Below are 27,601 nucleotides of genomic sequence, written 5' to 3'. Positions count from 1 at the left end.
CAGAAATGTTTGCAAATGTATTTTAAAGAAAACAGATACCATATTACATAAGTATTCAGACCCTTTGCTATGAGACTCGAAATTGAACTCAGGTGCATCCTGTTTCCATTGATTATCCTTCAGATGTTTCTACAACTTGATTGGAGTCCACCTGTGGTAAATTCAATTGATTGGACATGATTTGGAAAGGCACACACCTGTCTATATAAGGTCCCACAGTTGACAGTGCATGTCAGAGCAAAAACCAAGCCATGAGGTTGAAGGAATTGTCCGTATAGCTCGAAGACAGGATTGTGTCAAGGCACAGATCTGGGGAAGGGTACCAAAACATTTCTGCAGCATTAAAGGTCCCCAAGAACACAGTTCTAAATGGAAGAAGTTTGGAACCACCAATACTCTTCCTAGGGCTGGCCGGCCGGCCAAACTGAGCTATCGGGGGAGTAGGGCCTTGGTCAGGGAGGTGACCAAGAACCAGATGGTCACTCTGACAGAGCTCCAGAGTTCCTCTGTGGAGATGGGAGAACCTTCCAGAAGGACAACCATCTCCGCAGCACTCCACCAATCAGGCCTTCATGGTATATTGGCCAGTCGGAAGCCACTCCTCAGTTAAAGGCACATGACAGCCCGCTTGGAGTTTGCCAAAAGGCACCTAAAGACTCTCAGACCATGAGAAACAAGATTCTCTGGTCTATTGAAACCAATATTGTACTCTTTGGCCTGAATGCCAAGTGTCACATCTGGATGAAACCTGGCACCATCCCTAAGGTGAAGCATGGTGGTGCCAGCATCATGCTGTGGGGATGTTTTTCAGCAGCAGGGACTGGGAGACGGCAGGATCGAGGGATAGATGAACGGAGCAAAGTACAGAGAGATCGTTGATGAAAACCTGCTCCAGAGCGATCAGGACCTCAGACTGGGGCGAAGGTTCACCTTTCAACAGGACAACGACCCTAATTTGCAAAAATTTCTAAAAAACTGTTTTTGCTTTGTCATTATGGGGTATTGTGGGTGGATTGATGAGGGGGGAAAACAATTTAATCAATTTTAGAATAAGGTTGTAACGTAACAAAATGTGGAAAAAGTGAAGGGATCTGAATACTTTCCGAATGCACTGTATGATGGTATGATGAGGGTAGTTGGTCTTTGAACTGTTCTGCTTTGTCATTCTAGATCCAGTGGTGGATATGAATGAAGCTCCAGGGAATGGGGACCACATGGTGGAGGAGGGGCCTGTAGGAGCAACAGAGAACTCTGTTTTCCCAGTGCAGGAGACACTGGACAGCAGTGTGACCAGCATGCATCTGGATGAATCTTCAGAGACTCAGAAACTGCAGGTGCAATATAACACTGTCTTACCCTTTTAATGACCTATACAGCATGGTTCATGATAGTCAAGATTGTAGTACCGGGCCTGTATTCATAAAGCGTCTCATAGTAGAAGTGCTGATCTGGGGTCAGTTTTGCGATTTAGATTATAATGAATGGACAGGGGAGAACTGATCCTAGATCAGCACTCCTACTCTTAGACGCTTTATGAATACGGGACCTGGCTGAATATTCAGTCTTTGACGAGATGTATGTAGAGTGCTAGAGGACGGTGCATTGGAGACACATTTTTTTGGGAGACCTACAGTATATAATGACAGAAGAACAAGTGGGAAATGGGATCTCTCAATGTCAGGTAATTTTCTGGTTCAAATCCCCGAGATGACTAGGAGAAACATCTGCTGATGTGTCCTTGAGCATGGCACTTAACCCTAATTGCTCCTGTAAATCGCTCTGCATAAGAGTGTCTGCTAAATTACTAACATGTAAATGTTGTTCAGTTACAAATGCAGATTTTTTGGGGAAAATAGCTCAATCCCTAATAACTATTTGAACAAAAGTTAGATACTGTATCTGACATGACCTTAGAACCTGAATGCAGTTGGATTACATGTTAGATTCATAATAGAGACTCTTCTTAAAATAGTTTGAAGTGTTGCCAGTCATCATTCAATCACAAATACACTACATGACCAAAAGTATGTGGACAACTGCTCGTCGAACATTTCATTTCAAAATCATGGGCATTAATATGGAGTTGGTCCCCTTTTGCTGCTGTAACAGCCTCAACTCTTCTGGGAAGGCTTTCGACTAGATGTTGGAACATTGCTGCGGGGACTTGCTTCCATTCAGCCACGAGCATTAGTGAGGTCGGGCACTGATGTTGGGCGATTAGGCCTGGCTCGCAGTCAGCGTTCCAATTCATCCCAAAGGTGTTCGATGGGGTTGAGGTCAGGGCTCTGTGCAGGCCAGTCAAGTTCTTCCACACTGATCTCAACAAACCATTTTTGTATGGACCTTGCTTTGTGCACGGGGGCATTGTCAGGCTGAAACAGGAAAGGTCCTTCTCCAAACTGTTGCCACAAAGTTGGAAGCACAGAATCGTCTAGAATGTCATTGTGTGCTGTAGCGTTAAGATTTCCCTTCACTGAAACTAAGGGGCCTAGCCCGAACCATGAAAAACAGCCCCAGACCATTATTCCTACTCCAAAAACGTTACAGTTGGCAATATGCATTGAGGCAGGTTAGCGTTCTCCTGGCATCTGCCAAACCCAGATTCGTCCGTCTGAATGCCAGATGGTGAAGCCTGATTAATCACTCCAGAGAACACGTTTCCACTGCTCCAGAGTCCAATGGCGGCGAGCTTTACACCACCTTAGCCAACGCTTGGCATTGCGCATGGTGATCTTACGCTTGTGTGCGGCTAATCGGCCATGGAAACCCATTTCATGAAGCTCCCGACTAACAGTTCTTGTGCTGACGTTGCTTCCAGAGGCAGTTTGGAACTCGATAGTGAGTGTTGCAACCGAGGACAGTCGATTCTTACGTGCTACGCGATTCAGCAATCGGCGGTCCCATTCTGTGAGCTTGTGTGGCCTAACACTTCGCGGCTGAGCCGTTGTTGCTCTTAGAAGTTTCCACTTCACAATACCAGCACTTACAGTTGACCAGGGCAGCTCTAGCAGGGCAGAAATTTGACGAACTGACTTGTTGGAAAGGAGGCATCCTATGACGGTGCCACGTTGAAAGTCACTGAGCTCTTCAGTAAGGCCATTCTACTGCCAATGTTTGTCTATGGAGATTGCATGGCGGTGTGCTCGATTCTATACACCTGTCAGCAAAGGGTGTGGCTGAAATAGCCGAATCCACTAATTTGAAGGGGTGTCCACATACTTTTGTATACAGTGCATTAGGAAAGTATTTAGACCCCTTGACTTTTTACAGAATTATTTTAAAATGGATTAAATAGTTTTTTTCCCCCTCATCAATCTACACACAATACCCCATAATGACGAAGCCAAAATAGGTTTTTAGACATTTTTGCAAAAAAAGAAAAGAAAAAAAGACTGATATAACATTTACATAAGTATTCAGACCATTTACTCAGTACTTTGTTGAAGCACCTTTGGCAGCGATTACAGCCTCAAGTCTTCTTGGTTATGAAGCTACAAGCTTGGCACACCTATATTTGGTGCACAGCTATTTTCAGGTCTCTCCAGAGATGTTCGATCGGGTTCAAGTCCTGGCTCTGGCTGGGCCACTCAAGGACATTCAGAGACTTGTCCCGAAGCCGCTCCTGTGTTGTCTTGGCTGTGTGCTTAGGGTCGTTGTCCTGTTGGAAGGTGAACCTTCGCCCCAGTCTGAGGTCCCGAGCGCTCTGAAGCAGGTTTTCATCAAGGATCTCTCTGTACTTTGCTCCATTCATCTTTCCCTCATTCCTGACTAGTCTCCCATTCCCTGCCGCTGTAAAACATCCCCACAGCATGATGCTTCCACCACCATGCTTCACCATAGGGATGGTGCCAGGTCTCCTCCAGGCATTCAGGCCAAAGAGTTCAATCTTGGTTTCATCAGACCAGAGAATCTTGTTTCTCATGATCTGAGAGTTCTTTAGGTGCCTTTTGGGAAACTCCAAGTGAGCTGTCATGTGCCTTTACTGAGGAGTGGCTTCCGTCTTGCCACTCTACCATAAAGGCCTGATTGGTGGAGTGCTGCAGAGATGGTTGTCCTTCTGGAAGGTTCTCCCATCTCCACAGAGGAACTCTGGAGCTCTGTCAGAGTGACCATCGGGTTCTTGGTCACCTCCCTGACCAAGGCCCTTCTCCGCCGATTAATCAGTTTTGCCAGGCGGCCAGATCTAGGAAGAGTCTTGGTGGTTCCAAACTTCATCCATTCAAGAATGATGGAGGGCACTGTGTTCTTGGGGAACTTCAATGCTGCAGAAATGTTTTGGTACCCTTCCCCAGATCTGTGCCTTGACACAATCCTGTCTCGGAGCTCTACGGTCAATTCCTTCGACCACATGGCTTGGTTTTTGCTCTGACGTGGACTGTCAACTGTGGGACCTTATATAGACAGGTGTGTGCCTTTACAAATCATGTCCAATCAATTGAATTCACCACAGGTGGACCCCAATCAAGTTGTAGAAACATTTGAAGGATGATCAATGGAAACAGGATGCACCTGAGCTCAATTTCGAGTCTCATAGCAAAGGGTCTGAATACTTATGTAAATACGGTATTTCAGTTTTTTATTTTGAACACATTTGCAAACATTTCTAAAAATCTGTTTTCGCTTTGTCATTATGGAGTATTGTGTGTAGATTGATGCGGGGGAAAAAATATTTAATCAATTTTAGAATACGGCCGTAACGTAACAAAATGTGTGAAAAGAGAAGAGGTCTGAATACTTTCCGAATGCACTGTATATAGTGTGTATAGTCATACTGAACTCCTTCTCTTTGTACAAAGTGGGGAACCATCAAAAAGACACACTTGAAGGGGAGTTCTAATCCATCCCTCACTCTTTAGTCCGCAGCTCTGGATTAAGTTAGTAGCACTTGTATCGTGTCAGTGAGCATTAATCTTGAAACTAACTTTGGTGGAATCGGTTGAACAATTTATAGGAAGAGTGAGGAAATGCTGTAAATATGTAGGTGGAGGAGATGGAGCTTGCCAAGCTGGCTTCAAATTAAAGCCAAATGTGCAATGAAATCCAGCGCAGTATTAATTTTGTATGTTAACCTTAGGTCAACAGGATGTTACTCACTCTGTCAAATTTCCTGAAAAGTTATTGTTTCTGTTTCTTCTGAACGTACTGTGATGTCAGTCTTATATTGCATAATGTCCTCCTAACATTATTTGAAAGCTCTCTTCATTGTTTTATGGATTTTAAACATTACATAATATCTGTCAGGACCATCAATCAAAGCTCAAAAGCTGGTGTTTCGCTGATATAAAAGTATTACATCAGATCACTTAAAATAATTAGATGAATATGTAATTATAGTAAAGTTATAATAAGCATTTTAACCTTTATTTAACCAGGAAAAGCCCATTGAGACAGAGAGTCTCTTTTGCAACGGAGACCTGGCCAACAAGGCAGCAGCAATCAATGCAACATTACAAAATGTAAAACATACAATACAATCTGCACAGCAATACGATCCAGCCTAAAGGAAACATTTACACTCCTCCTGAACAGAATTCTGTACCAGAGTTTAAAACTGATTATGGGGCAGTAGTACATCAAGTCTAAACATACTTTGCAGACAGTTCCATGCTTATGGTGCACAATAGGAAAATACAGTTTTGCCTAACTCGGTAGCGGACCTCAGGACTATAAATAGTTAGCAACCACCTAATAGACTGCATCTAGTAAATCAAATCAAATTGTATGGGTCGCTTACACATTTTGAAGATGTTATCGCAGGTGCAGTGAAATGCTTGTAGCAAAGTTGGCTAGGAGCTAGGATCATGGCGACCATGTCTGTTGGCGCCATCTTGTTAGTGGTGAAGGAGAGTAGGCTACAGAGGTAGAGATAGTTTACCCAGAAGGGCTTTGCATATGAAAACAAACCAATGTACAGTTGAAGTCGCAAGTTTACATACACTTAGGTTGGAGTCATTAAAACTTGTTTTTCAACCACTCCACAAATTTCTTGTTAACAAACTATAGTTTTGGCAAGTCAGTTAGGACATCTACTTTGTGCATGTAATGTTTCCAACAATTGTTTGCAGATAGATTATTTCACTTATAATTCATTGTATCACAATTCCAGTGGGTCAGAAGTTTACAAACACTAAGTTGACTGTGCCTTTAAACAGCTTGGAAATTTTCAGAAAAGGATGTCATGGCTTTAGAAGCTTCTGATAGGCTAATTGACATAATTTGAGTCAATTGGAGGTGTACTTGTGGATGTATTTCAAGGCCTAACTTCAAACTCAATGCCTCTTTGCTTGACATCATGTGAAAATCAAAAGAAATCAGCCAAGACCTCAGAAAAGAAATTGTAGACCTCCACAAGTCTGGTTCATCCTTGGGAGCAATTTCCAAACGCCTGAAGGTACCACGTTCATCTGTACAAACAATAGTACTCAAGTATAAACACCATGTGACCACGCAGCCGTCATACCGCTCAGGAAGGAGACGTGTTCTGTCTCCTAGAGATGAACGTACTTTGGTGCGAAAAGTGCAAATCAATCCCAGAACAACAGCAAAGGACCTTGTGAAGATGCTGGAAGAAACAGGTACAAAGGTATCTATATCCACAGTAAAACGAGTCCTATATCGACGTAACCTGAAAGGCAGCTCAGCAAGGAAGAAGCCACTGCTCCAAAACCGCCATAAAAAAGCCAGACTACGGTTTGCAACTGCAAACAAAAATAGAACTGTTTGGCCATAATGACCATCGTTATGTTTGGAGGAAAAAGGGGGACGCTTGCAAGCCAAAGAACACCATCCCAACCGTGAAGCACGGGGGTGGCAACATCATGCTGTGGGGGTGCTTTGCTGCAGGAGGGACTGGTGCACTTCACAAAATAGATGGCATCATGAGGAAGGAAAATTATGTGGATATATTGAAGCAACATCTCAAGACATCTGTCAGGAAGTTAAAGCTTGGTCGCAATGGGTCTTCCAAATGGACAATGACCCCAAGCATACTTCCAAAGTTGTGGCAAAATGGCTTAAGGACAACAAAGTCATGGTATTGGAGTGGCCATCACAAAGCCCTGACCTCAATCCTATAGAAAATGTGTGGGCAGAACTGAAAAAGCGTGTGCGAGCAAGGAGGCCTACAAACCTGACTCAGATACACCAGCTCTGTCAGGAGGAATGGGCCAAAATTCACCCAACTTGTGGAAGGCTACCGGAAACGTTTGACCCAAGATAAATATTTAAAGGCAATGCTACCAAATACTAATTGAGTGTATGTAAAGTTCTGACCCACTGGGAATGTGATGAAATAAATAAGTGCTGAAATAAATCATTCTCTCTACTGCTATTCTGACATTTCACATTCTTAAAATAAAGTGGTGACCTAACTGACCTAAGACAGGGAATTTTTACTAGGATTAAATGTCAGGGATTGTGAAAAACTGAGTTTAAATGTATTTGGCTAAGGTGTATGTAAACTTCTGACTTCAACTGTAGCAACAGTGCAGTGCAGTTGCAAACCGTATTCTGGCTTTTTTATGGCGGTTTTGGAGCAGTGTCTTCTTCCTTGCTGAACGGCCTTTCAGGTTATGTCGATATAGGACTCGTTTTACTGTGGATATAGATACTTTTGTACCCGTTTCCTCCAGCATCTTCACAAGGTCCTTTGCTGTTGTTCTGGGATTGATTTGTACTTTTCGCACTAAAGTACGTTCATCTCTAGGAGACAGAACGCATCTCCTTCCTGAGCGGTATGACGGCTGCGTGGTCCCATGGTGTTTATACTTGCGTACTATTGTTTGTACAGATGAACGTGGTATCTTCAGGCATTTGGAAATTGCTCATGATTGGAGATTTTCCCATGATGTGAAGCAAAGAGGCACTGAGTTTGAAGTTAGGCATTGAAATACATCCACAGGTACACCTCCAATTGACTCAAATGATGTCAATTGGCCTATCAGAAGCTTGAACAAACTATCAGAGGCTTGAACAAACTTATTTCTAGCCTCAAACGGAAAGTAAGCCTTGTTATGAAAATATAAACCTAATTTCACTATTGTTGCTTGTACTTGAGTTAAAATTTTGAATGAGATAGCATGAAAGGAACTTGCAGTTGATTTCCCATTTGGAGGAGAATCCATAGTTTGGGTAAGTGGAAAATGGAATGAGAGAGAAGTTTGAATGGAAGAATTCCTAGAGCCTGTCTTATTTGGCTCAGAGAATATGTTCCATGTGTATCATGACAAACCACACAGAGGTTAAAGAGGACGGAACATAGCCAAAGCAACCACATGCTATTTAGACTCCATAAAGGGTCTAAAGAAAGAGTTGGATGTTGTTGCATGGTTATGATTCAGTAGTGAAATAGCATTTTACCAAACAAAAAATGCTTACTTCCTCCTCGTAACTGCATTTAGTAAAATAAACTCCCAACACAACTCTGCAAGCATCAGGTCAAATGAAAGTGGTGTTTTATTTCCGTTTCATCGTCACATTTGTTTAGTTAAATGACATGTCATCGCTTTGTGTACATAGATACACTACAGGGCCAAAAGTATATGGACACCTGCTCGTCGAACATCTCATTCCAAAATCATGGTGTCGCTCCCTCCTTTGCTGCTGTAACAGCCTCCAAACTTCTGGGAAGGCTTTCCACTAGATGTTGGAACATTTCTGTGGGGGCTTGCTTCCATTCAGCCACAAGAGCATTAGTGAGGTCGGGCACTGATGTTGGGCGATTAGGCCTGGCTCGCAGTCAGCGTTCCAATTCATCCCAAAGGTGTTCGATGGGGTTGAGGTCAGGGCTCTGTGCAGGCCAGTCAAGTTCTTCCATACCGATCTCGACAAACCATTTCTGTATATACCTCGCTTTGTGCACGGGGGCATTGTCATGCTGAAACAGGAAAGGTCCTTTCCCAAACTGTTGCCACAAAGTTGGAAGCACAGAATCATCTCGAATATCATTGTATGCTGTAGCATTAAGATTTCTCTTCACTGGAACTAAGGGATCTAGCCCGAACCATGAAAAACAGCCCCAGACTATTATTCCTCCTCCACCAAACTTTACAGTTGGCAATATGCATTGGGGCAGGTTAGCGTTCTCCTGGCATCCGCCAAACCCAAATTTGTCCTTTGGACTGTCAGATGATGAAGCGTGATTCATCACTCCAGAGAACGTGTTTCCACTGCTCCAGAGTCAAATGGCAGCGAGCTTTAAACCACTCCAGCCAACGCTTGGCATTGCGCAAGGTGATCTTAGGCTTGTGTGCGGCTGCTCGGCCATGGAAACCCATTTCAGGAAGCTCCCGACTAACAGTTCTTGTGCTGATGTTGCTTCCAGAGGCAATTTTGAACTCGGTAGTGAGTGTTACAACCGAGGACAGACGATTTTTCCGCTCTACGTGCTTCAGCACTCGTCGATCCCATTCTGTGAGCTTGTGTGGCCTACCACTTTGCGGACTGAGCCGTTGTTGCTCCTAAACATTTTCCACTTCACAATAACAGCACTTACAGTTGACTGGGGCAGGTCTAGCAGGGCAGAAATTTGACGAACTGACTTGTTGGAAAGGTGGAATCCTATGACGGTGCCACGTTGAAAGTCACTGAGCTCTTCAGTAAAGGCCATTCTACTGCCAATGTTTGTCTATGGAGATTGCATGGCTGTGTGCTCGATTTTATACACCTGTCAGCAACGTGTGTGGCTAAAATAGCCAAATCCGCTAATTTGAAGGGGTGTAGGACTGGGTTTTCCAGGAAGCCTCTCCTTTCTTTTTCATGTCAGAAAGAGGGTTGAATTTATGTTAATGATGCCTTGAGATCATAATCTTTCACACGCTAACACTTGAAATCAATTATAAGCAAGTGTATGCCCTTTTAGAGGCAACACTTACTCTGCTCACCTCACATAATAGTGATGACTGATTGGTTCACTTTATATATCATCCAATTGATGTTTATGGCATGAATCCACCAGAAGAGGTCTGTGACATCATGATGATGATGTGGAGTGATGATGAGTCATGGGACGTCAATGTGATGTGGCAGGTGAGCTAACAGGAGGACACAGCCAGGTGAAGCTTGACACACTGACGCTGACGGCTCCTGTCACTCAAACCAGCCTCTGATGACACCACAGTGTTGTACTGCCTTGATTTCGACTTACTGTCAATCTTGCTTACATTACTCTGCCATCAAGATCGTGAGTCACCACAAGAAAAATAAAATGTTATTTAGCTACTCTGGAAGTTGGGCAGAATGCCTGATGTGAGCAGATCCAATACATATGAGGTTATGTTGTGTTTCCATGAACCAGTGGCATGTGTGTTGCTCTGCTAAAATAAGATATTGGAAGTACTTCATCATATATTGAAGTAGTAGGCAGAAAACCAGTCTGTGTGGGATTCAAATCTTGTTGACATGGCATTAACCATGGATAATGGAGGAATTTCCTCTCTAATAAGTCTGAAGTCGGGGAATTGCTATTAAAAGAAAAGGAGACCACAAAGTTCACTATCTATTTCCTATTGAGTTTAGGACCATATCTCTCCATCTCCATAGTTTTGTGTTGCATGAGTCCAATTTAATTATGTTCCTTCAGGCAAGACATTGACCACTAACATACAATGTCTGGGAGACATTAGGGAGACAGAAGGGAGATGTAAAAAGTTTTCCATGTATATACAGTATGATGTTGTTTTAACAGCAGGGTTGAGAAGGACACAGTTCAGCGCAACACCAAACAACATACGATGACAAACCGAGCCTTGACTTGCTGGGAATGTTGTAATCGTAGGCCCTAATTGTAGGGTGCTGACGTGGACAACAATTTTGTTATGAACCTCTCGCCTCTGCTCTACTTTAGAGTGCTCCCATGCTGCTGGAGGCCCCAGAAAAGCTGACATTGTTCTTTGAGATTATCAGATGGCCATGGCCCGCCTTGGAGGGAAAAAACATCATCATATGCCTCCCAACAGGAAGTGGTAAAACCAGAGTTGCCGTCTATATTACCAAAAAAACATCTGGACAGCAGGAGGAGTGAGGACCAACTAGTTGTCCTGGTTAAGAAGGTACTAACTCCAGTTTCCCATAAAATGTCCTATGCACACAACCTGTGTCTGGAGCAGGTTGAGAGCTTCAAGTTCCTTCAAGTTCCTGGTGTCCACATCACCAACAAACTAATATGGTCCAAGCACACCAAGGCAGTCGTGAAGAGGGCATGACAAAACCTATTCTCCCTAAGGAGACTGAAAAGATTTGGCATGGGTCCTCAGATCCTCAAAAGGTTCTACAGCGGCACCATCGAGAGCATCCTGACTGGTTGCATCACTGCCTGGTATGGCAACTGCTCGGCCTCCGACCGCAAGGCACTACAGAGGGTAGTGCGTACGGCCCAGTACATCACTGGGGCCAAGCTTCCTGCAATCCAGGACCTCTATACCAGGCGGTGTCAGAGGAAGGCCCTAAAAATTGTCAAAGACTCCAGCCACCCTAGTCATAGATTGTTCTCTCTGCTACCGCACGGCAAGCGGTACCGGAGCGCCAAGTCTAGGTCCAAGAGGCTTCAAAACAGCTTCTACCCCCAAGCCATAAGACTCCTGAACATCTAATCAAATGGCTACCCAGACTATTTGCATTGCCCCCCCCCCCCCCCCCCCATATTTTATGCTGCTGCTACTCTCTGTTTATTATCTATGTGTAGTCACTTTAATAACTCTACCTACATGTACAGTGAGGGAAAAAAGTATTTGATCCCCTAATGATTTTGTATGTTTGCCCACTGACAAAGAAACGATCAGTCAATCATTTTAATGGTAGGTTTATTTGAACAGTGAGACACAGAATAACAAAATACAGAAAAACGCATGTCAAAAATGTTATAAATTGATTTGCATTTTAATTAGGGAAATAAGTATTTGACCCCCTCTCAATCAGAAAGATTTCTGGCTCCCAGGTGTCTTTTATACAGGTAACGAGCTGACATTAGGAGCACACTCTTAAAGGGAGTGCTTCTAATCTCAGCTTGTTACCTGTATAAAAGACACCTGTCCACAGAAGCAATCAATCAATCAGATTCCAAACTCTCCACCATGGCCAAGACCAAAGAGCTCTCCAAGGATATCAGGGACAAGATTGTAGATCTACACAAGGCTGGAATGGGCTACAAGACCATCGCCAAGCAGCTTGGTGAGAAGTTGACAACAGTTGGTGCGATTATTCGCAAATGGAAGAAACACAAAATAACTGTCAATCTCCCTCGGCCTGGGACTCCATGCAAGATCTCACCTCATGGAGTTGCAATGATCATGAGAACGGTGAGGAATCAGCCCAGAACTACACGGGAGGATCTTGTCAATGATCTCAAGGCAGCTGGGACCATAGTCACCAAGAAAACAATTGGTAACACACTACGCCGTGAAGGACTGAAATCCTTCAACGCCCGCAAGGTCCCCCTGCTCAAGAAAGCCCATATACATGCCCGTCTGAAGTTTGCCAATGAACATCTGAATGATTCAGAGGAGAACTGGGTGAAAGTGTTGTGGTCAGATGAGACCAAAATGGAGCTCTTTGGCATCAACTCAACTCGCCATGTTTGGAGGAGGAGGAGGAATGCTGCCTATGACCCCAAGAACACCATCCCCACCGTCAAACATGGAGGTGGAAACATTATGCTTTGGGGGTGTTTTTCTGCTAAGGGGACAGGACAACTTCACCGCATTAAAGGGACGATGGACGGGGCCATGTACCGTCAAATCTTGGGTGAGAACCTCCTTCCCTCAGCCAGGGCATTGAAAATGGGTCGTGGATGGGTATTCCAGCATGACAATGACCCAAAACACACGGCCAAGGCAACAAAGGAGTTGCTCAAGAAGAAGCACATTAAGGTCCTGGAGTGGCCTAGCCAGTCTCCAGACCTTAATCCCATAGAACATTTGTGGAGGGAACTGAAGGTTCGAGTTGCCAAACGTCAGCCTCGAAACCTTAATGACTTGGAGAAGATCTGCAAAGAAGAGTGGGACAAAATCCCTCCTGAGATGTGTGCAAACCTGGTGGCCAACTACAAGAAACGTCTGACCTCTGTGATTGCCAAAAAGGGTTTTGCCCCCAAGTACTAAGTCATGTTTTGCAGAGGGGTCAAATACTTATTTCCCTCATTAAAATGCAAATAAATGTATAACATTTTTGACATGCGCATTTTGTTGTTGTTATTCTGTCTCTCACTGTTCAAATAAACCTACCATTAAAATTATAGACTGATCATTTCTTTGTCAGTGGGCAAACGTACAAAATCAGCAGGGGATCAAATAAATTTTTCCATCACTGTACATATTACCTAAATTACCTTGACTAACCGCTGCCCCCGCACATTGACTCGGTATCGGTACCCCCTGTATATAGCCTCGCTATTGTTATTTTTACTGCTGCTCTTTAATTATTTTTTACTTTTATTTTGTATTATTTTATATTGTTTTTTTGTTGTTGTTGGTATTCTTTCTTAAAACTGCATTGTTGGTTAAGGGCTTGTAAGTAAGTATTTCACTGTAAGGTTGTATTCTGCTGTTGTATTCGGCGCATGTGACAAATAAAATGTCATTTGATTTGTATGCGTGTGTATTGTAGTATAGCTATATGGATCACAAAGAACTGCTAGCTCAGTACAGTACTGGGCAAGACACCATTTTTGTCTCTCTACTCTCCACAAATTCTATGTTAAAAGTATAAAATACACCATATTTGAGAAATATGATTCAATAAAACCCACCATATGAAATGCATCTTCATTAAAGTAGTTTCCTAGTGCTGTTTCTGTGAGGAAAGGTAGTGTTTTCCCGTCCGAGTACCTCCCCAAATTGAAAACCAATAAACCTACTTGTTGCACGGCCAATTTGAAATCCTCCCTCAAACAAAGTGAATCACTTTTGTGTTAACAGTCTAGTCTAAACAATATTTTGATGATCTCTGTTAATAAATAGTGGCATTTTCAAACATGACAGTGAGAAATCCAGTATATCATTGTTTTTAGAGGCAGACCCTCACATCTTTAGTCTTTTTAATAATGTGTTCTCCTTCAGGTGCCCCTGGTGGCGCAGGACTACTTCACTGAGTTCTGGAAGTTCCTGAAACACAAATACAATGTGGAGAGTGGCAACTCCCAGCTCAAAATCTCCTTCATAGAGATTGTCCAGAAAAATGATGTCATCATCTGTACGGCCCAGATTCTGGAGAACTACTTGGAAAGGCCTCACAGCGGAGATGATGACGGGATTCAACTTTCAGGTTTGACATAGTTTCCATGCATTGGAGTTTCTTGATTAGTACAATGTAAGTGATGATAGTAGTAATGTTAATGACAAATCTACAGGTAGCTATGCATGTTCATGCAAATCTTCGACTGTGTGTTTTATCTCAGCCAATGCGTTGCCTTAGTCCAAAGTCAGTTTGCTGCTCACAGCTGTGGAAGTTACCGGGGTTTGGAATTGGAATGGAAAGTAAACTGGAGTGCGTTTCCTCTGAGAATTAATCTGACAGGTTCTTGTCAGTCAGTTGCTTCCAGCTCTCCTGCTTGCTCTTGCTGGCACTCGCCAGTCCAAGGTGTAACATCCCTCAGTGTAACATATGCTGTTTGTTGAAACACCTGAGAGGGTTCGATTTTTTCTGCTGCTTTCCAGGCCACACGTCTGTTCAAGCCATCAGTGTGTGCCTTATCAAATTCACAAGAGAGCCTCTGTCATTGCATCAGACTGAATGTTCCACTCCAGACTCCTATGCCCCTCTGGGGAGGTGATTTGTAGCACTCCTGTTTAAAGTTATATTTGTGAAGGTTCTTACCTCATCACACATCTCTCATTGCTGTGAAATGCACATTTAAACCCCTTTCTGAGAAATGGCCTCTAGCACCACAGCAGTCATGCAGTGTGGTTTAAACTGCATCGTAGACTTCCTAGAAAAGTGGTGGTTAGTGGGAGTACCTCAGACACAGAGGCAGGGAGGAAGACTGTAATTTGTGGGTGTCAATAAGCCACTTCTATATTTACAACACTAGCATTATGGGAGAGAAAACAAAGGAGATGTTGAATACCGGTGTTAAAGCTAGAGCAAACTCTTGTTCCCAGGAACCCTACAGCAATGTAACCAGACCCACGGTACAATGTAATGGGAAAATCAGACTTTAGAGGAGAAAAAGGTGATCAGCAGACCAAGCTGGCCTCAGCAGATGCTTTTCTACAGTCTATGAGGGTCAGGCGGTTTTAGACTGTTGTATGAGTAATAGCAGGCATGTTTATGATTTTAAATGTACACCAGCTGTGACCTACAGTATATCCATTATATGATACATGTTCTTATGTTAAACCAATACGTTTCATTGTCTTTTTGTTGACTTGATTGTTGACTTGTGTTTTGCACCGTATTTCTGTTGTGTAGATTTGTCACTGATTGAGATCGATGAGTGCCATCACACACAGAAGGGAGGAGTCTACACCTGTAGAAAAAAGGGTTTCAAGAGGGTTCTTTGCAGAGGGATAGGGTTCTACCAACAACCATTTTGATCTGAAGAACCCCTTTTTTGGAAGACAATGGTTATTTGTAAGGCAAAGTGTTTTACTAGAACCTTTAACATCCTAAGAACTGTTGTTGGAAAAAAGGTTTCTTTCATTTCTTTGGAAGGCAAGAAGGATTCTACATAGAACCATATATTATATTTCCCAGCATGCTCTATTGCAGGATGATTTTGAGAATTGTTTGTTTTAATATCTGTGTTTTGATTGATTCATTTTATGCTACACAAAGATAAATAGCATATATATGTTTCTAAACTAATCCACTCTGTTAGTAGTTGGACTTATTGCACCCATTACTGAGATGGTTGTTCCAGTTTAGATGATTGAGGTAGTCTCAGTATTCAATCTTCCCTACCCTTACAGTCATTCTGAATGCAGGTTGCGGGTGATAAAATATTCTACTTGTTGGACATCCTAACTCTGGCTCGATTCCAATAAGAATTAAACATCACTTTGCAAGCCAACATAATGTGACTTGCAGGCCTGATGTGGCCTGTAAACCAGGAGTTTCCTAACACCACTGTGTTAGGGTAAAACTAGGTCATCAAAGAAAGGTCTTATGATATTCAGTGCCTTCAGGAAGTAATTACACCCCTTGACTTTTTCCAAATGTTGTTGTGTTACAGGCTGAATTTTAAAATGATTAAATTCAGAATTTTGGTCACTGGCCTACACACAATACCCCATAATGTCAAACAGAAATTATGTTTTAAGAAATTTTTACAAATGAATTTTAAAAAACTGAAATGTCTTAAGTCAATAAGTATTCAAGCCTAAATAAATTCAGTAGTAAAAATGTGCTTAACAAGTCACATTATAAGTTGCATGCACTCACTCTGTGTGCAATTACATTTACGTCATTTAGCAGACGCTCTTATCCAGAGCGACTTACAGGAGCAATTAGGGTTAAGTGCCTTGCTTAAGGGCACATCGACAGATTTTTCACCTAGTCAGCTTGGGGATTAGAACCAGCGACCTTTCGGTTACTGGCACAACGCTCTTACCCACTAAGCTACCTGCCGGCCCGGTGTGTTTAACATGATTTTGACTACTTCATCTTTGTACCCCATACATACAATACAATTATCTGGAAGGTTTTCCAATGCCTTGCAAAGAAAGGCACCTATTGGTAGATGGGTAAAAATAATAAAAAGCAGACATTGAATAGCTGTAATCGCTGCCAAAGGTAATTCTAACATGTATTAACTCAGGGGGTTGAATACTTATGGAATCAAGATATATAAGTGTTTTATTTTTCATAAAGTTCTTACATATTTTACAATTTGTCTTCCACTTTGACATTACAGAGTATTTTGTGTAGATCGTTGACGAATAAATGACAATTAAATCCATTTTAATCCCACCTTGTCTCACAAAAATTTGAAAATACTTTCTGAAGGTAGTGTATGTAATGTATTGTCATATATAATTTCATTTTAAAGGCTAATAAGGCTGGTGGAACCCTTCATAGAGAGTTCTAGGAATAATCTTAAGATGATAAAGTTGTTATTGGTAGAACCCTTCATAGAGGGTCCTAGGTATAACCCTTCATAGACTGTTCTAGTTAGAACCATATACAGGGGTTTCTATGAAGAATCCTACATAAAGGGTTCTAGGGAGAACCCTCTGCAAAGGGTTCTACCTAGCACTAAAAAGGGTTCCCCAATGGGAACAAACCAAAGAACCCTATATGGTTCTACTTAGCACCTTTTTTTCTAAGAGTGTACAACTACATTACGATCCGTTACCTGAAGCAGAAGCACAAGAACGCCACATTAAAGAAAGAGCAGAAGGATACAGTGGCCATCCCACAGATCCTGGGCTTGACCGTCTCACCCGGCGTTGGGGGAGCCAAGAAAATGGAGAAAGCCAAGGAGCACATTCTACAAGTAAATAACATGCTCTACTAGGCTACAACTATTTTTTTCTCCCTCTTTCTCTCTCTCTAGACACATACACACTCATTATTCTCATTCTTTCCCTCCCTCTGTTTATTGAACAATTTCCTCCCTCCCGGTCAAGTACTTCCCCACCCTCCCTCAGTCCCTCCCTCATTCAGTTAGTACACTGCTCAGTGCAAACCTCTGCTCAGCCAAGCTGTTTCCAATGTTCCACATGGCCCCCGCACTCCAGGCAGCCATAACTCTTACCATGCCTCTCATACTTTCACCACACAGGAAAATGTTGGAAACAGCTTTTTATTTTAACTCTTTACAGGTCACACTGAAGTGGTGACGAAAAAGTTGTTATTGTTGTTTTATTTTATCACTAACCTATGTGGTTGATTTAACGGAACACTACTTTGGAAGTATTGCATTGCTAATCTTTATTACAGAGTTAGATGGTTTCTGATATATCTGAAAACTTATCATATTAGTTTTGATGTTTTTGCTCATTCATTCAACTCATGTTTTGTCTTTTGTAGATCTGTGCAAACTTGGACTCATATAAAATTATGACAGTAAACCTCAAGGAAAACAAAAAAGAACCACACAAAAACATTGCCACTGCTGACCAGAGAAAATAGTTACTCTTTTTATTTCCAGTAGAGAGAGAGATGTATAGATATTATTCATATAATTTAAAATAATTAAGAGATGTATTTAATTAATATTACTAATTACTATCATGAAAATCCACATAATCCTCTGAGTTTTTGTAGTGTGTAACAGTGCAGACTTCTGTATATTTATGTACTTAAATCTGTATAATTATGTCTTGTCAGGATCCCTTTGGCAATGTTATCAAAGGAATCATGAATGCCATCCACACCCATGTTGAGCTGAACCCTACCTGCGACCTAGGCACCCAGAACTATGAGCAGTGGGTTGTCCAGAAAGAACAAAATGATGATAACACGTTCATGTTCTACTGTACTTGAGGGCTACTGATAAGAGGCACAATCAAGTTATTTTTCAACCATTTTCATACCAAGTGTCATGACACCCTGTTATACCCCAAATGTACATTCCTAAACAATTATCTATGTTTTCCTACTGCTGCAAAACAGGAGAATCAGAAGGTGAAAGTTTGTGCTGAGCATCTACGGCAGTACAATGAGGCCCTGTACCTAGGCAAAACCATCCGCATGTGTGATGCCTTCAGCTTCCTGGACAAATACTTTTAGGAGGAGCTGAAGAAGAAAGTGACCCCTGAGAGCGAGGTGGCCATCATTAAGACCGACACAGAGAGATTCCTCTTCACACTCTTTAAAGGTAGCATTCTGTCACGATCGTCTAAGGAGGAGGACCAATGCGCAGCGTTGAAGGTGAACATATTTATTTAGCGAATGATCACACGATCAAAACAACAGACGATAACGTGATGTCTACGGTTGAACACAAACCAAATAAGAACAAGAAACCACAAACACAAAGGGAAAGACAGACAGTTTAAATATGGCTCCCAATCAGAGACAACCAGCTGACACTCGTTGCCTCTGATTGGGAGTCACTCAGGCCAACATAGAAATACAAACTAGAACTCCCAACATAGCAATAGAATACATAGAATTACACACCCTGGCTCAACATAACAGTGTCCCCAGAGCCAGGGCGTGACAGTACCCCCCCCTAAAGGCGCGGACTCCGACCGCGCCAACTAAATACCACAGGGGTGGGACCGGGTGGGCACTCCGCCTTGGCGGCGGATCCGGCTCCGGGCCTGATCCCCACTCCCTCTCCAACCCCCCAAAGTACCCCTGGTCCGGTCTGGCCCCGCTGGCCGGAGCTGGACTGCACACTGATGGAGCGGATTGCTCTAGCTCCGGCGTAACGCATCTGACCGGTGCCGGACCAGGCACCAGTGGAACAGGCACGGGCCGTGCCGGACCGACGACGCACACCACTGGCTTGGTGTGGGGAACAGGCACGGGCCGTGCTGGACTGACGACGCACACCACTGGCTTGGTGTGGGGAGCAGGAACGGGCCGGACAGGGCTGACGAAACGCACCACTGACTTGGTGCGGGGAGCAGGAACAGGCCGGGCCGAGCTGGCGACACGCACCGTAGACTTGGTGCGGGGAGCAGGAACGGGCCGAGCCGGGCCGACGAAGCGCACCACTGACTTGGTGCGTGGAGCAGGAACGGGCCGAGCTGGGCTGACGAAACGCACCACTGACTTGGTGCGGGGAGCAGGAGCGGGCCGGACCGGGCTGACGAAGCGCACCACTGACTTGGTGCGGGGAGCAGGAACGGGCCGTGCCGGGCTGACGAAGCGCACCACTGACCTGGTGCGGGGAGCAGGAGCGGGCCGGACAGGGCTGACGAAGCGCACTACTGACTTGGTGCGGGGAGCAGGAACGGACCAGACCGGGCTGGCGAAGCGTACCACAGGCTCGATGCGGGGAGCAGGAACAGGCCGGACCGGGCTGGCGACGCGCACCACAGGCTCGATGCGAGGAACAGACCGGACCGCACTGGGGACACACACCCCTGGCCCTACGCGGGGATCAGGAACGGGCCGGACCGGACTGGCAACACACCCCAGTACCTCTCGCCGTGCCTCCACACTTTCCTTCCCCTTAGTGACCAGTGGCCCCCTTAACCTGGCGGCCTCCTCTGCCAACCCGCTGGACCGTTCCATCGCGGCCTCCTGCTGCCCCGTCGTGAGCCCCCCCTAAAAATTTTCTGGGCTTGTCTCTCCCCCGTGGACCAGGCCTCCATGGTTCTCGCCCAACTCTCACTCCACTGCTCCCAATTCCAACCTCTCTGCTCTTCACTTGGCTTAGCCCAGTCGAGACCCCTACTCCATTGATCCCAAGTCCTTCCTCTCTCCTCTTCACGCTGCTTGGTCCAGTTTTGGTGGTTTCTTCTGTCACGATCGTCTAAGGAGGAGGACCAATGCGCAGCGTTGAAGGTGAACATATTTATTTAGCGAATGATCACACGATCAAAACAACAGACGATAACGTGATGTCTACAGTTGAACACAAACCAAATAAGAACAAGAAACCACAAACACAAAGGGAAAGACAGACAGTTTAAATATGGCTCCCAATCAGAGACAACCAGCTGACACTCGTTGCCTCTGATTGGGAGTCACTCAGGCCAACATAGAAATACAAACTAGAACTCCCAACATAGCAATAGAATACATAGAATTACACACCCTGGCTCAACATAACAGTGTCCCCAGAGCCAGGGCGTGACACATACTGTATATCTAGTGTTCTTTGTCCGTAATGTAGCCCTACATAGATATCTGGGAGTTTAACTATTTTGCATGGCTTTCTTCTAAATATACTTTCTTGCAGATAGCAAAGTGAAACTGCAGGAGTTGGCTAAGCTTCCCCAGTATGAATATAATAGCCTCTCTAAGTTGAGAACCAAAATCCTGCAAGAGTTTACATTTAGAGAGAAGGTGAGAGGTATCATTTTCACCATGACCCATTGCAGTACCATTGCATTAGCTGAATTGGTTCAGGAGAACTCAAAGTTTGAGGGAGTCTGAGTAAAAGCTTGCCATGTGATTGGAGGAGGAGACCAGAGTGTAGTGAAACCAATGACCGCTGTGAGTGCACTGTTTCCCATTTTACAAAGAATGGCTGCCAGCCAAGTCTGCTTTTTTACTTAAATAGATCATATGATCAAAACTACTTTGAAAACATTGACTGTGTGAAAATGTACTTAAGTTGATGATTGTAGTATTACATCAAAGTTTATTATATGTGACCAATAAAATGTTATATGATTTGAAGTGGTTAATCTTTGTTTGACTAATGCATGATGTCATACAGTGGGGAGAACAAGTATTTGATACACTGCCAATTTTTGCAGGTTTTCCTACTTACAAAGCATGTAGAGGTCTGTAATTTTTATCATAGGTACACTTCAACTGTGAGAGACGGAATCTAAAACAAAAATCCAGAAAATCACATTGTATGATTTTTAAGTAATTCATTTTCATTTTATTGCATGACATAAGTATTTGATACATCAGAAAAGCAGAACTTAATATTTGGTACAGAAACCTTTGTTTGCAATTACAGAGATCATACGTTTCCTGTAGGTCTTGACCAAGTTTGCACACACTGCAGCAGGGATTTTGGCCCACTCCTCCATACAGACCTTCTCCAGATCCTTCAGGTTTCAGGGCTGTCTCTGGGCAATACGGACTTTCAGCTCCCTCCAAAGATGTTCTATTGGGTTCAGGTCTGGAGACTGGCTAGGCCACTCCAGGACCTTGAGATGCTTCTTACGGAGCCACTCCTTAGTTGCCCTGGCTGTGTGTTTCGGGTCGTTGTCATGCTGGAAGACCCAGTCACGACCCACCTTCAATGCTCTTACTGAGGGAAGGAGGTTGTTGGCCAAGATCTCGCGATACATGGCCCCATCCATCCTCCCCTCAATACGATGCTGTCGTCCTGTCCCCTTTGCAGAAAAGCATCCCCAAAGAATGATGTTTCCACCTCCATGCTTCACGGCTGGGATGGTCTTCTTGGGGTTGTACTCATCCTTCTTCTTCCTCCAAACACGGCGAGTGGAGTTTAGACCAAAAAGCTCTATTTTTGTCTCATCAGACCACATTACCTTCTCCCATTCCTCCTCTGGATCATCCAGATGGTCATTGGCAAACTTCAGACGGGCCTGGACATGCGCTGGCTTGAGCAGGGGGACCTTGCGTGCGCTGCAGGATTTTAATCCATGACGGCGTAGTGTGTTTTCTTTGAGACTGTGGTCCCAGCTCTCTTCAGGTCATTGACCAGGTCCTGCCGTGTAATTCTGGGCTGATCCCTCACCTTCCTCATGATCATTGATGCCCCACGAGGTGAGATCTTGCATGGAGCCCCAGACCGAGGATGATTGACCGTCATCTTGAACTTCTTCCATTTTATAATAATTGCGCCAACAGTTGTTGCCTTCTCACCAAGCTGCTTGCCTATTGTCCTGTAGCCCATCCCAGCCTTGTGCAGGTCTACAATTTTATCCCTGATGTCCTTACACAGCTCTCTGGTCTTGGCCATTGTGGAGAGGTTGGAGTCTGTTTGATTGAGTGTGTGGACAGGTGTCTTTTATACAGGTAACGAGTTCAAACAGGTGCAGTTAATACAGGTAATGAGTGGAGAACATGAGGGCTTCTTAAATAAAAACGAACAGGTCTGTGAGAGCCGGAATTCTTACTGGTTGGTAGGTGATCAAATACTTATGTCATGCAATAAAATGCAAATTAATTACTTAAAAATCATACAATGTGATTTTCTGGATTTTTGTTTTAGATTCCGTCTCTCACATTTGAAGTGTACCTATGATAAAAATTACAGACCTCTACATGCTTTGTAAGTAGGAAAACCTGCAAAATCGTCAGTGTATCAAATACTTGTTCTTCCCACTGTACATCCTGTGCTCTGTAAAGTTGTGCTTAGGTACATTGTATTCAATAATTGAATCTACAGTATATTATTTTGCCCACATTTGTGTTTATCAGGCAGAACAAAGGGACGTTTTGAACAAGTTTCGGAACGCGGAGGTCAACTTGCTGATTGCAACAACAGTGGCTGAAGAGGGTCTGGACATGGCAGCATGTAACTTTGTGATACGATATGAGCTTGTGACCAATGAGATCACTATGATTCCGGTCAGCGATTTTAAAGGTTAACTGGCTTTGCCAAAAACATGTTATTATTAGTCAATATCCATGGTGTCATTATTAACTAAGAACTATGAACTAAGATTCTCTATCGTCTGCTAACTCTTTGGTATGCACCACATGATATTTCCGACTAAATAGTATTCACTGTATAATGGTTAACAGACAATGTATTCACTGTATAACTCAATCGGCATTATCATACTGTTAGCATCACTTCAAGCTCCCATTGCCATGGTTTACTGAGAGCATGTTTACTGTTTTTATGTCTTCTAGGCCCGAGGCAGAGGCAGAGCCGAGAACAGTAATTACACTTTAGTGGCGGGGGAGGATTCTGGGGTCTCTGAACGAGAGTACCGTGAGGAGATGATGAGCAAAGCCACCGATAAAGTCAAGAAATTAGATCAAGCAGAAAATGAAAAAAGGGTAAGCCTCCACTCTCAAATCGTAACTGCCAGCTTGATATTACATTAATTGTTTTCCTGCAATTGAGTAAAATCATTTAAAGATTTGATTGACTTCTCAAACCTAGTTGAGTCAACATCCGTAATGTAAAAAATGTATACGCTAATTGGGATCCCGAGTGGCGCAGCGGTCTAAGGCACTGCATCTCAGTGCTAGAGGCGTCACTACAGTCCTTGGTTTGATTTCAGGCTGTATCACAACCCGGCCGTGATTGGGAGTCCCATGGGGCGGCGTACAATTGGCCCAGCGTCGGCCGGGGTAGACCGTCATTGTAAATAAGAATTTGGTCTTAACTGACTTGCCTAGTTAAATAAAGGTTAAATAAAAAATGTGTGTTTTAATTGTTTGTTGCTAGATTAAGGAATTCCAGATTCAGGCGATCATGAATGTCATGAGTGCGAACAACCAAGAAAAAGCAGAAAGGCGTGAAAAAGAAAACCCGGTCCAAAGTGAAGCTCAGCTGTAGAAGCTGCAATAAACCAGTCAACATGAACCCCCAATTTAAGTATGTTCTGCAGCAAACAGCTGTTCTCTTCTCAAAGTAACCCAACCTGTGCAATATACAGTACACAGTTGTTGGTAAATACTTTTTGACATACACACATATGTTATAGCATTAGAAAACTAAAATATATATTTTAATTTAAAATACCTAGATTCAGAATCTAGCCCCTCAGCAAGAGATTACGTTATTATTGAAACAATGTCTGATTTCTCTTTTGCAGGGAACTTTTCATTCAAAGAGAAAACACCTCACTTACTGAGAGGCTACCGGACTACGAGACGGTTTCATAGCATGCAAAGACTGTGGACAGGTAGGCCTATGCCCTGTCCTAATTCTGTAATGAGAGAAAGATGTTGGTGTTGACCTATAATAGACAACATTTTACGTTAAAGTCTGAAAGGCACTTGCTCATCTAGCAAGTCAGGAGTATGTTTTGGTTGCCTGAAGATTATGATCACTTGCCTGAAAATGTAAATTAGCTTTTTACATGCAGGAAAGCCATAGACTGACTGTACAAAACATTAGGAACACATCCCTAATATTGAGTTGCACCCCCTTTTGCCCCCAGACAGCCTCAATTTGTCGGGGCATGGACTCTACAAGGTGTCGAGCATTCCACAGGGATGCTGGCCCATGTTGACTCCAATGCTTCCCACAGTTGTGTCAAGTTGGCTGGATGTCCTTTGGGTGGTGGACCATTCTTGATACACACGGGAAACTGTTGAGCATGAAAAACCCAGCAGCGTTGCAGTTCTTGACACACTCAAGCCGCTGTACCTGGCACCTACTACCATACCCCGTTCAAAGGCTCTTAAATATTTTGTCTTGCACATTCACCCTCTGAATGCCATACATACACAATCCATGTCTCAATTGTTTCAATGCTTAAAAATCTTTCTTTAACCTGTCTCCTCCCCTTCATTTACACTGATTGAAGTGGATTTAACAAGTGACATCAATAAGGGATCATATCTTTCACCTGGATTCACCTGATCAGTCTATGTAATGGAAAGAGGTGTTCCTAATGTTTTGTACACTCAGTGTATATTTCCTGCCTTTCACCTACATATAGGGGAGAAATCAGAAAGATCAGAATTCTTTGTATTTTGGTTGTTATCAGTAAGAAAATTCTCAGAGGAGGCTCAACTTGTCCGACTGCCGTAAATGCCATAAATTGTCTGTCTTGGGACAATTGGGAGGAACCAAAATGATCCGTTTTAGGCTACAGGAATTCTTTCTGTTTGGTTGTTTTACCTGCCCAATGGGGCAACCTCAGAGCAGGATCAACTTGAATAAATCCCTGAATAGATATTCAAACATTTAAATCTATATCTACTGTAAGTGCATGTTACAAAGCTAATGCCAGTTGTCCACTCACATTGATCTCTTCCTGCGGAGATGGGCTTCAATGATGCTCTACCGTGGAATTTAGGTACTTCCTGGTGACGTATGATGAAAAGAGGATCAACAAGTGGAGTGAGCTGGGTATCCAGTTACCTGCCTTTGACTATGCTGAACATGCTCGATCTGTGGTCGAAATATATTTTTTATTGTGAAGTCCGTTAATGATGCAATGATATTGGGAGTTTCAAGTGTCTTTTTTTTTTTACAAGTTGCCAATTGTAATGAAATTAATCATAGTCAGTGTCAATAAGTTGAATAATACAATCAGTAAATGTTGAATCAAATGAATAATGTATTTTTTTTAAAGGATCATAGAGAAAAGTTTCCATTACTTATAACTATGTGCCCTAGATATTTCCATGCTGACTCACTGACTTGGAAAAACTGGTTTAGCAGGAAGAGAGCTGAGAGAGGAAGATGACTAGTTGAATATGATGTGCAAACATTTAATTGCTCTATGTTCTCTGTTTCTTCCAATTGTGCTTGCATCTTTTGTGCTTGATCTGTGTTCCTAGATGAGCTGTTATTGTGTCAGACACTGTATTTGCTTCCATCAGTAACAAAACAATTACACAATTATTGTCACATACCCAAGATACAGTTGAAGTCAGAAGGTTACATACACCTTAGCCAAATACATTTAAACTAAGTTTTTCACAATTCCTGACATTTAATCCTAGTAGAAATTCCCTGTCTTAGGTCAGTTAGGATCATCACGTTATTTTAAGAATGTGAAATGTCAGAATAGCAGTAGAGAGAATGATTTATTTAAGCTTTTATTTATTTCATCACATTCCCAGTGGGTCAGAAGTTTACATACACTCAATTAGTATTTGATAGCATTGCCTTTAAATTGTTTAACTTGGGTCAAACGTTTCGGGTAGCCTTCCACAAGCTTCCCACAATAAGTTGGGTGAATTTTGGCCCATTCCTCCTGACAGAGCTGGTGTAACTGAGTCAGCTTTGTAGGCCTCCTTGCTCGCACACGCTTTTTCAGTTCTGCCCACACATTTTCTATAGGATTGAGGTCATGGCCACTCCAATACCTTGACTTTTTTGTCCTTAAGCCATTTTGCCACAACTTTGGAAGTATGCTTGGGGTCATTGTCCATTTGGAAGACCCATTTGCGACCAAGCTTTAACTTCCTGACTGATGTCTTGAGATGTTGCTTCAATATATCCACATAATTTTCCTTCCTCATGATGCCATCTATTTTGTGAAGTGCACCAGTCCCTCCTGCAGCAAAGCACCCCCACAGCATGATGCTGCCACCCCCATGCTTCACGTTTGGGATGGTGTTCTTCGGCTTGCAAGCGTCCCCCTTTTTCCTCCAAACACAACGATGGTCATTATGGCCAAACATTTCTATTTTTGTTTCATCAGACCAGAGGTCATTTCTCCAAGAACTACGATCTTTGTCCCCATGTGCAGTTGCAAACCGTAGACTGGCTTTTTTATGGCGGTTTTGGGGCAGTGGCTTCTTCCTTGCTGAGCGGCCTTTCAGGTTATGTCAATATTGGACTCGTTTTACTGTGGATATAGATACTTTTGTACCCGTTTCCTCCAGCATCTTCACAAGGTCCTTTGCTGTTGTTCTGGGATTGATTTGCACTTTTCGCACCAAAGTACTTTCATCTCTAGGAGACAGAACGCATCTCTTTCCTGAGCGGTATGACGGCTGCGTGGTCCCATGGTGTTTATACTTGCGTACTATTGTTTGTACAGATGAACGTGGTACCTTCAGGCGTTTGGAAATTGCTCCCAAGGATGAACCAGACTTGTGAAGGTCTACCATTTTTTTCTGATGTCTTGGCTGATTTCTTTTGATTTTCCCATGATGTCAAGCAAAGAGGCACTGAGTTTGAAGGTATGCCTTGAAATACGTCCACAGGTACACCTCCAATTGACTCAAATTATGTCAATTAGCCTATCAGAAGCTTCTAAAGCCATGACATCATTTTCTGGAATTTTCCAAACTTCTGACTCACTGGATTTATGATACAGTGAATTATAAGTGAAATAATCTGTCTGTAAACAATTGTTGGAAACGTTACATGCACAAAGTAGATGTCCTAACCGACTTGCCAAAACTATAGTTT

General features: G+C 43.2%; 1 pseudogene across 1 annotated transcript; it reads left to right on the top strand.

Moving 5' to 3' along the window:
* The first annotated feature begins 10,001 nt into the window (after positions 1-10,001).
* Positions 10,002-24,437, top strand: LOC311143402 (interferon-induced helicase C domain-containing protein 1-like; annotated as a pseudogene). Its single transcript has 13 exons — positions 10,002-10,026; positions 10,844-11,048; positions 14,052-14,256; positions 15,403-15,462; positions 17,262-17,428; positions 17,965-18,065; positions 18,265-18,398; positions 18,537-18,754; positions 20,795-21,051; positions 22,966-23,115; positions 23,404-23,553; positions 23,948-24,097; positions 24,318-24,437. The product of its transcript is annotated as an interferon-induced helicase C domain-containing protein 1-like (transcript).
* Positions 24,438-27,601: the final 3,164 nt, after the last annotated feature.

This window comes from Coregonus lavaretus (genome assembly GCF_964263955.1).
Source record: "Coregonus lavaretus genome assembly, chromosome: 16".
Taxonomy (NCBI): domain Eukaryota; kingdom Metazoa; phylum Chordata; class Actinopteri; order Salmoniformes; family Salmonidae; genus Coregonus; species Coregonus lavaretus.
The sequence above is the reverse complement of the archived record's forward strand: the minus strand, read 5'-3'. Positions and strand labels throughout refer to the sequence as shown.